Raw genomic sequence first — 10,992 nt, forward strand, 5'->3', positions numbered from 1 at the left:
GTAAAAACTACATCTGCTAAAGAAACTGCAACCTAAAGTAGGGGCAGCTGGGCTAGCTCAGTGGATTGAGAGCCAGGCCTAGAGACGAAAGGTCCTAGGTTCAAATCCGGGCTCAGACACTTTCCAGCTGGGTGACCCTGAGTGACCCATTGCCTACTGGTTGTGGCCCTATGCTCCTAGAATGGAGTCCCAGGATAAAAAAAAAATGATTAAGTTTCCATGAGGAGGGAAGAGAGGGGAATTTCTTACAGATAACTGAAATCTAAACCAAGTTTTAGAACAAGTCTCTAAATCCCTTCTACCTACACAGATAAACACACATACACATGCTGATACATGCACATATCCCAGAGACATTTTTCTGTGGGTGATTGAATACTCAGATTGCTAACGATTATATAATTGAGTCTGATGTTTCTGCATGAAGGATTGCTAAAAGCACTAAGATATCAATGACACATTTAATTTGAGGTCAGTGATAGTAATACATTTCATAACCTTTCTGTTATCTTTTTTAAGTTAAAAAATCCTTTCAGTTTTTCATTAGTAATGAAAAATCTTTACTGTCTTGAAAATCATGTTCCATTATAGCTAGACACATAGGTTATTGATAAAGGTCAATGGTTACTTGTTATTCACATTACTTGGAATCATGCAGGATGCTAAGTGGCTTAGATTGCTAAGTTATTTTTTAAAAAATTAGAATAAATGTAAAATTGTCTTTTTTTAATGCACACGGTGATTGAAAACTTTTTTTGTAAGTAAAAAGAAAAGAGATATCCCTTGTTGATTATTCCACAAGATTATCTTGTCTTCTCTTCCTTCAATCCTGCAGACTTCAGACACTGAAATGACTGAACCTTATAACACTCTTCTAGATTGTGGGTCCATGGTCCATACCACTATTTCATGTGGCTTTCAGGTGATAATCTCTTTTCTCTGAAGTCCATTCCTCACTCTCCAGACATCCCAGATTCCCAGTAGCAGCTTTGACCCATTTCTACCTCTTGCTTTCCAGTTCCCTTTTATATATGATCCTCTCATTACAGGTTAAATTATTTGAAGTTACAGGCTGTGTTGGAGGAAATTTTTTGCTTATATTTTCCATAATGCTTTGTATATTAGTATTGTCATGTAATAATCCCCTACTAAATGCTCTATCTATATATCTAAAATATTTTTTAAAAAATCAAAATTTTCTTAAAATTAAGCATGAACATCTTGACACATCATCCAAATGAACTAAAGAACTATTTTGTTGTCAGATCTATGTTTCCTCAGGTGAAATATATTTGAAGTCAATTGCTGATTTACCCAAGGGAGACTTTAAAATGATATAGAAAATGAGCCTGTATCTAAAATTATGCAGGTATTGACTTTCCCAGATTTTTAGGCAATTTTACCTAATAAAATAACTAAATAGAAACCATTCTTTTTAATTAGGTTATACATTCTTCATGATGTTTGTTTCATAACACGGGTAGAAAATGAAAATATTCCATTATGAATGAATGATAAAAATCCTTAAACTCTTAATATAGACTAGTTACTACGCTAAGATTTAACGAATCAAAAGCAAACAATGAGACAGTCCTGGATGTCTAGGAACTTGCATGCAATAGTAGGAGACAATACATAAAGGAAATTAAGGTCAGGGAGGGACCCACTTCAAGAAGCAATATTAGTATGCATAGAAAGGCTATTAGTATTACTATTTTGAGAATAAGAAGTAGAATAATAAAAATAAGTATATAGTATTTTAAAGTTTAAGAAAATACTAAGTATAGTATTTCATCCCCCCCAACAACAATGCTGGAAGTTATAAATTATCATTATTGGTATTTTATAGAGGAGGAAAAGCTTATATAGCTTAATTGATTTGTCCAGGTTCAGTTAGGAAATGTCTGAGGCAGACTTGAACTTGTCTTTCTAAGTCTAAGTTCATTTTGATTTCACTATGCCATTTATCATCTATATATCCAAGAAATTCTTCTATAACCTCAACCTTCATGAGAGAAGTCAAATTAATTTGACTTGACACTTGTATGAAAAAGGAAGACAAAGGACTCCAGGAAAAATATAGTCTTCCTTTAGCTCCCTTGGAAGTGCCATTGTACTCTGGCTTCATTCAAATGCTGAGTACTATATCAATCTTCAAGTTGAGTTGATTGGAATTTTTTCTCCCTTGTCTTCTCTTTCCCTCACTGAAGGGGACCCTTGACTCTCAACCCCTGCATAAATGTTAGATTTAGTTAACAATTAATTTTTAAAAAAATAAAGAAAACTATCTTATTATATCTCAGAAAAAATGCTTGATACATACAACCTAACATACTACATGGGATCATTCCTATAGTGATTTTGGAACTGACACTGACTAGAAGTCACTTGCTCATGCTTCAGATATTAAATATCTTGGTTAAAACTTTGACAGTTTCTTCAGTCAAGAATTATATCTTTCTGAGCTCAAGAAAAAATTCTAGTGGTCTCTTTCTCCATAAGCCACCCATAACTTTTGAGGGTCTATTTACCATAAATCTATTAGTCATCAATTTGATTTCCTCTGGATTATAAAAATGAGCACATCAAATTTCTCTCAATGGATACTTGACACTATGAGAGCAAATATAATGGGCTTTCTAAATTATCTGTTTTGGGACAAGTCGCTTATATTAAAGAAAAAATACTCAAAAAAGCCCTGAAAATGCATGGGTCTCTCTTCAAAGGAATAAGCAATTAGTTTTGATTACTTTGTGTTTCTGGGAGAGGTAGACACAATTTATGCTATACATAAAGATCTCATAATGAAACAAAATTTAATAACTTTTAAAAAGAAAAAAAAAAGAAAAAAATTTCAGTTATTAGAATATGGCCTAAGATCAGTGGTTACCAAACTTTTTTGGTCTACTGCCCCCTTTCCAGAAAAAGAATATTACTTAGTGCCCCTGGAAATTAATTTTTTTTAAATTTTAATAGCAATTAATAGAAAAGATAAATGCACCTGTGGTCATCACCACCCCCCTGGATTGCTGTAGCACCCACCAGGGTGCCTACTTTGGGAATCACTGGTCTAGGTGAACTTCTAGGCATTAATATTTTAGAGATATAAATCCTCATATTAGCAACAATAATCAAACTGGTTAGAGTAATATAGCAAGTAACAGTATTTAAACATACAAATAAGCAAATATTACTTCAAAAGAACTGGACTACCTTTTAAGGAAACACAATGAAAAAGACTATTCAGTTACAGAATAAAATGAAAGGTTACTAGCTAGGCAGGGGTTTGTGTCTCTATTTTGCACAAGAGATGGTGTACTCAAGTAACCTAGACTGATCAGATATATTGAGTTCTCACCAGTCAGTAGTTAATACCGGGAAGGGGTAGGAGACTGTAGAACTTATCTTTCTACATAGAAGTCTGTTATGTGCTTTAATGCACACTGTAAAGCCCTGGTTGCAGTTTTATCAGTCCATTGAGCTTTAATTCTCAGGGAAGCTCTGAACATCCAGAAAGCAATATTTGAACCCTGGCATGAATAGTGGTGATAGTAGAGAAAAGGGTGAAGTTCAGAATTGAAATGAAGTTGAGGGTGCAGGAATGCGGTCTATTGAAGTCATCCTTCATCTTTCTTCAAACTTAATTTGGGAAAGTCTTAAATTTAAAGAATGGCTAGTCATGGCTTTTGAGATATATTCAAAAAATGAAAAAAAAATCTGTTCTGTATACCAACTTTTTCTCTGTGTTTTGCTATTCTCTTTAACTTCAGAGCTAAATTTTTGGTTTATACAAGCTAAGAGCTGGAAGGTTATTTAGAAATCATTTGTCATATGTCCCAATTTGCATATGAGAAAACTGAGGTACAGAAAGTGTAAAAGGTTTATCAAAGTAACAGAAGATTGAGTTTGACTGGCATAATTTTTAGTCCAGTATTTCCCCACCCCTACTATAATATTTGCTGCCTTATTTCAGTTTCCTCAAATTTCCCTTGCTGAATACTTTTCTTTAAAAAAAAAAGTAATCCAGCAATCTACTGCATAAAAGAATACTTCTAAAAAGAAATAAAAATAAACAATGAAAATCAGAGGTTGAAACAAATGTATTATACATTAGGTAATTCCAAACAAACCAATAAGAGTTTTAATTATGCTATCAAACATAACAATAATAAAAATCTATGAAAGCAACATATCTAAAAAAGAAAATGAAAATTGATCAAAATCACTATAAATGCTATCATCACCTGGAGGAACATGGACTGAGTGGCACAGAATCTAAATTCATAAAGGAGAAGTTAACCAAATTTAAAAAAAAAACATGGATAGCAATAATAATTTTAGGACACTTTAATCATCTTTTCTTAGAGATGGACAAAAATAACTGGATACATAAACAGTAAAATGTAGAACTTAGGCTACTTGAGAAGTTAAAAATTGATGTTAACTTTAGAAGTTATATTAGATAATATACATACTTCTAAAAATGAATACTTTTTGTGATACCAAAGAACTAACAAATAGGTCTCCAGTGACTGAAATATGTGTATATAAATTGTGCAAATAAATTAAAATATATATTCTCCATAATTAAACAACATGAATTATTCAGAGACATATTGAAATAGTTAAATAAGTAAAACTATAAAAATTATACATAACATAGCATGTATAATATATAACTATAATATATATATATATATAATATAAATGAAAACAATAATTTTTACAGAGAAAGAACAGTAACATAAAACTGAATTTTATATAAATTGAAATAAAGTTCATGGAAGTAAAAAAACAGTGTTCCTTCTCTTCACTGAATGGTGGAAGAGTGTATAATCTTGTATATGCTATCAGTCAGAAACTTTATTCATTTGTTTTGATAATCTGTTTTTTCCCCTTTATCTTTGTTTTAAGAAACATTTCCCAAATGGAGAAATGGAAAGGAAAGTTCAAATGGGGAAAGGGAAGGAAATAGTATATTTAAAAATGAATGTCATAAAAACAATGCCATTAATGGATATCAAGATGGTATAATGAATATGATGTGAGATGGAATCAGTAAAATCTGAGTTCAATACTGGCTTAGACATGTCCTTTGTATATGACTCAGAAAATTCACTTGACCTCTAGGGTCCTTTTTTCTCATGTGTAAAATAAGAATAATGATCATCCTGTAATACAGAGTTGTCATGAGGTTCAACCAAGTGAGATGTTGTTTGTAAAGGATTCTGCAAATCTTGAAGAATTATATATAAATGTTAATCATTATGATTAGCAACTGAACAAAGAAAAATTTTGAAGATAGATAGATATATAATTTCCTTACTTAATGACTTGATAGAATGCATGTGAGAAAGCTAAGCAACTAGAATGTGCGATAAGAAGCAGAATCCAATAAAAGATAGGTTTCATCTAGACTGATGTGTTGAATAAAATTTATTTTTTAAAAATGAGGTGGTTCTATGAGTCTTACCTCTTCTGCCTTTCTTCTCACCTTGTAACAATAAAAGAGCCAATAACCAATGTTTAATTGAGGGGAGTCTCTCCTCCAGTTCTCCCCTGTAGCCAAAGATACTCTGGGAGACTTTGAGGGTGTGTCACCCTGAAACTGCGTGATCTGGATGGTCGTGCTGCCCCACAGGAGTTGGGGGTGAGGCTTCCCTATAAAACGAGGTATGAGGTACCCAAATCAAGTTCTGAATAAGGTCTGGGTTCACACAAACTTCCCCCAATCAGTTAATTTCACAGTGGGGGGTCTGGCTACAAGATGGAGGCAGCCAGACCAATCAGTGGTTCCCCTCTCCCTTGTTGTCTCTCAGGCACTCTGGAACACTATCTGACTGATGAATGGCTTTTATTAATCACAATTCAGGGATTGGGGAAAGGGTTGAAGGGCAGAAGGATTTTGGGGTGTCCTCTTCTCTATTTCTATGGAGTCTCTCACTTAGGAGGGAATGTTTGGTGTTCTCACTTGCTAACTTCTTCCCTTGCCCCTTCTCCTTCCTTTTCTATTTCTAGTTTTCTGTTTCTATCCTTTTTCTATAATTGTAAGTTTTGACTGAAAGGGAGTCTCTCAGCAAGTTTGTGTAATGGGAGAAGGAGACTAAGAGATTGCTAAAATGGAGTCCAAAAACTTAGCTGAATTGATGGTTGAAGTTTTGATGGGTGAGATGCGATTGATCAGGGAATCAGGGTGTCAATTTCTACTAAAAGATACTCAGGAAGCCCTCAGGACTAGATCTGAGCTGGGATGTTCTCCTATCTCCTCCTAGTCCTTTGCCAGAAGCCCTCTCCTCTCTATTTTCCTCAGAGAAATTCCCAGAATTCTCTCTGGTCTCAATTGTCAGCAACTGTCACTTCTCTGGCTTCTTTTGTCCCATCCCCCTTGCATAAATCCCATCCTTACAACCTTGTATTACTCAGATACCTTCTGCTTCTACTTCCTACATACTCGTCTTACCCAAATAAATGTACATTCATTTTCCAAGGCAAACTTTTATAATTTCATACTGGCTTCTCCAGTGTATTGCCCATTTTTTAATCCCTACTCTTTCAATTATTTTCAAATTATCTTTTTCATTTTATTACCTGCTTCTCTAGTCCATACCATTTTGTCCATGTCTACCTCATACTCCAAAAATCCTCCACTGATAATTCCATCCTTGTAAACTATCATTGATTATTCTTTTGCCTTTAGTGACTAATCTTCTTGAGAAGCCTATCTACCAAATGTACTTCCTTTTTTACTCTCTTCTTCTACAATTAGGCTTCTGGCCTCATCATTCAATTGAAATTGTTCTTTTCAATATTAACAATGATCTCTTAATAGCTAAATTCAATGACTTTTTCTCAGACCTTATTTTCTGGATTTCTGTGTCACTTTTGAAATTCTCAAGCATTTTCTCAATGATAGTGTTTTCTTGTAAAGTTTTTGTGACTGTGATCTTTCTGGGCTTTCCTTCTACCTATCTGAACACTCCTGAGTATCCTTTGCTAGATCTCCATCCACATACTTGCTAACTGGGGTTGATCCATAGAAGTCTGTCATTTTTATCATTCGAAGTCCTTAACTTAATGTGCTCCTATCTTTCCATTCATAGAACCATGAAGATTTAATATGGAAAGAATGTTTTACATGATTGTACATGTAAAATCTTTATGAGATTGCTTACCATCTCAGTAAGGGTCAAGTATTAGAGACGCAAAATATTTTTAAAATGTTGAAAACTGTTTTACATGTAATTGGGAAAAATAAAATATAATTTAAAAAAAGGAAAAATAAACTTAAAATTCCATGTGCTCTTTGGTCCAGTAACATAATCTTTTCATTTTCTCAAACAAGTCACTCTGGTATCCCATTTCTAGGCATTTTTACTGGCTCTCACTCCTACCAAAAATTTTCTCCTTCATCTCCACCATTTTAGGAATCCTTTTAATGAGGCCAAGAGAGGTTAAGTGATATGTTTAATATCACAAATGAATACAAAAAAGATAAGACTTGAACTCAGGTCCTCTGATTCCACTTTACCACTCTCTTTGTGATTTAAATAGAGAAATAAAAATATTCCTTTATAGTTAACATTTCTCCAAATTTTGTATTGTGTTTTTATATAAGAAGTTCCCTTTATCTTGTCCATAGCTCAGTTTCAGTAGATAACTAAAGAGATCTGACTTCCACTCACACTAACATAAGTGACTACTAGTGTAAACATTGAAAGAATTATCATTGTACTTTGTACTTTTTCTGCAAAAATACCAGAACAAAGCCTTTTAAATTTCTAAAATGTAATGTGACATCCATTAAAATACTGTTGAAACTTAAGGTAATATGTTATTTGATTCTCTATGATGGCCATATTAAAATAGATAAGAGATAGATAAAAATCTACAACAATCTTATTGTAGTTCTTTGATCCATAGAGTCTGTAAGATTGTTATAGTATAGATATCTACTCAATGCCTGTTTTGTGAATAAAGGTCAATGAAATATAACATTTGAATGCTTAGAAAAGTTAGAAACAAAATATGGTGCTTTTTTCTTTTATTAGTTCTTTTTTCATGAGAAGAGTAAATACTGAAAAAAAGGCGATTAGTTTACATTATGCATGAATTTGAACTTGTTGTGGCAAACATATTATTATTACATTGTATCATGCAGGATTGAGAAAATATCTGGCCACCTGGGCACGAGTGGCATTCTTTTCACATAGATACCAACACATAGGGAAATATGTTTTTTGTAGAATCAGCTGCAACTCAGGGAAGAAATCTATTAATGAATGAATAATTGTGAATAAATTATATTTAACAGAATAGAAATTGAACTGAATAGGGCTATAATTATCCAATTACTTTTTTTTCCAAACATTTATTAATATTCATTTTTAACATGGTTACATGATTCATGTTCCTCCTTTCCCCTTCACCCCCTCACTCCTCCCACCCATGGCCAATGCACATTTCCACTAGTTTTGTCATGGGTCCTTGATCAAGACCAATTTCCAAATTGTTGGTAGTGGCATTGATGTGGTAGTTTTGAGTCCACACCCTCAATCATGTCCACCCCGATCCATATGTTCAAGCAGTTGTTTTTCTTATATGTTTCCTCTCCTGCAATTCTTCCTCTGAATGTGGGTAGCATTCTTTACCATAAATCCCTCAGAATTGTCCTGGGTCATTGTATTGCTGGTGCTACAGAGGTCCATTACATTCAATTTTACCATAGTATATCAGTCTCTGTGTACAATGTTCTTCTGGCTCTGCTCCTTTTCCTCTGCATCTGTTCCCGGAGGTCTCTCCAGTTTGCCTGGAACTCCCCCAGTTTATTATTCCTTTTAGCACAATAGTATTCCATCACCCGCATATACCACAGTTTCTTCAGCCATTCCCCAATTGAAGGACATACCCTCCTTTTCCAATTTGTTGCCACTACAAAAAGGCAGATATAAATATTTTCGTACAAGTCTGTTTATCTATGATCTCTTTGGGGGTATAAACCCAGCAATGGTATGGCTGGATCAAAGGGCAGGCATTCTTTTATAGCCCTTTGAGCATGGTTCCAAATTGCCAGTCAGAATGGCTGGATCAGTTCACAGCTCCACCAGCAATGCATTAATGTCCCAATTTTGCCACATCCCCTCCAACATTCATTACTCTCCCCTTCTTTCATTTTAGCCAATCTGCTAGGTGTGAGGTGATACCTCAGAGTTGTTTTGATTTGCATTTCTCTAATTATTAGAGATTTGGAACACTTTCTCATGTGCTTATTGATACTTTTGATTTCTTTAACTGAAAATTGCCTATTCATGTCTCTTGCCGATTTATCAATTGGGGAATGGCTTGATTTTTTTTATACAATTGCTTTAACTCCATGTATATTTGAGTAATTAGACCCCTGTCAGAGTTTTTCGTTATAAAGATTTTTTCCCAATTTGTTGTTTCCCTTCTGATTTTGACTACATTGGTTTTTTTTGTACAAAAACTTTTTAGTTTAATATAATCAAAACCATTTAATTTATATTTTGTAATTTTCTCTAACTCTTGCTTGGTTTTAAAGTCTTTCCTTTCCCACAGATCTGACAAGTAAACTATTCTGTGTTCACTTAACTTGTTTATAGTTTCCCTCTTTATATTCAAGTCGTTCACCCATTCTGAATTTATCTTGGTGTAGGGTGTGAGATGTTGATCTAGACCTAATCTCTCCCATATTGTTTTCCAAATTTCCCAGCAGTTTTTGTCAAGTAGTGGATTCATGTCCCAAAAGTTGGGCTCTTTGGGTTTATCATACACTGTTTTGCTGATGTCATGCACCCCAAGTCTATTCCATTGATCCTGCTCTCTATCTCTTAGCCAGTACCATATTGTTTTGATGACTGCTGCTTTATAGTATAGTTTAATATCTGGTACTGCTAGGCCCCCTTCCTTCACATTTTTTTAATTATTTCCCTTGATATTCTTGATCTTTTGTTATTCCAAATGAAATTTGTTATAGTTTTTTTCTAATTCAGTAAAGAAGTTTTTGGTACCTTGATAGGTATGGCGCTAAATAGGTAAATTAATTTGGGTAGAATTGTCATTTTTATTATGTTAGCTCATTCTACCTATGAGCAATCAATGGCTTTCCAATTGTTTAGATCCAGTTTTATTTGTTTTGAAAGTGTTTTGTAGTTGTTTTCATATAATTGCTGTGTTTGTTTTGGTAGATAGATTCATAAGTATTTCATATTGTCTACGGTGATTTTAAATGGTGTTTCTCTTTCTACTTCTTGCTACTCTAGTGTGTTGGAAATGTATAGAAATGCTGATGATTTATATGCATTTATTTTGTATCCTGGAACTTTGCTAAAGTTGTTGATTATTTCTACAAGCTTCTTAGTTGATTCTCTAGGATTTTTTTAAGTAGACCATCATATCATCTGCAAAGAGTGATAGCTTAGTCTCCTCCTTGCCTATTTTGATACCTTCAATTTCTTTTTCTTCTCTAATTGCAACTGCTAGTGTTTCTAGTGCTATGTTGAATAATAGAGGTGATAATGGGCATCCTTGTTTCACTTCTAATCTTATTGGGAAGGCTTCTAATTTATCCCCATTGCATATGATGTTTGTTGATGGTTTTAGGTATATACTGTTTATTATTTTTAGGAAAGGTCCTTCTATTCCTATACTATTCAGGGTTTTCAATAGGAATGGATGCTGTATTTTGTCAAAGGCTTTTTCAGCATCTATTGAGATAATCATGTAATTTTTGTTTCTTAGAGTGTTGATATGGTCAATTATGTGGATGGTTTTCCTAATGTTGAACCAGCCTTGCATTCCTGGTATAAATCCCACCTGATCATGATGGATGATCTTCTTAATTACTTGCTGGAGTCTCTTTGCTAGTATTCTATTTAAGATTTTTGCATCTATGTTCATTAGGGAGATTGGTCTGTAGTTTTCTTTCTCTGTTTTTGATCTCCCTGGCTTTGGAATCAGTATCACATTTGTGTCATG

This window comes from Gracilinanus agilis, chromosome 3 (genome assembly GCF_016433145.1).
Source record: "Gracilinanus agilis isolate LMUSP501 chromosome 3, AgileGrace, whole genome shotgun sequence".
Lineage (NCBI taxonomy): Eukaryota > Metazoa > Chordata > Mammalia > Didelphimorphia > Didelphidae > Gracilinanus > Gracilinanus agilis.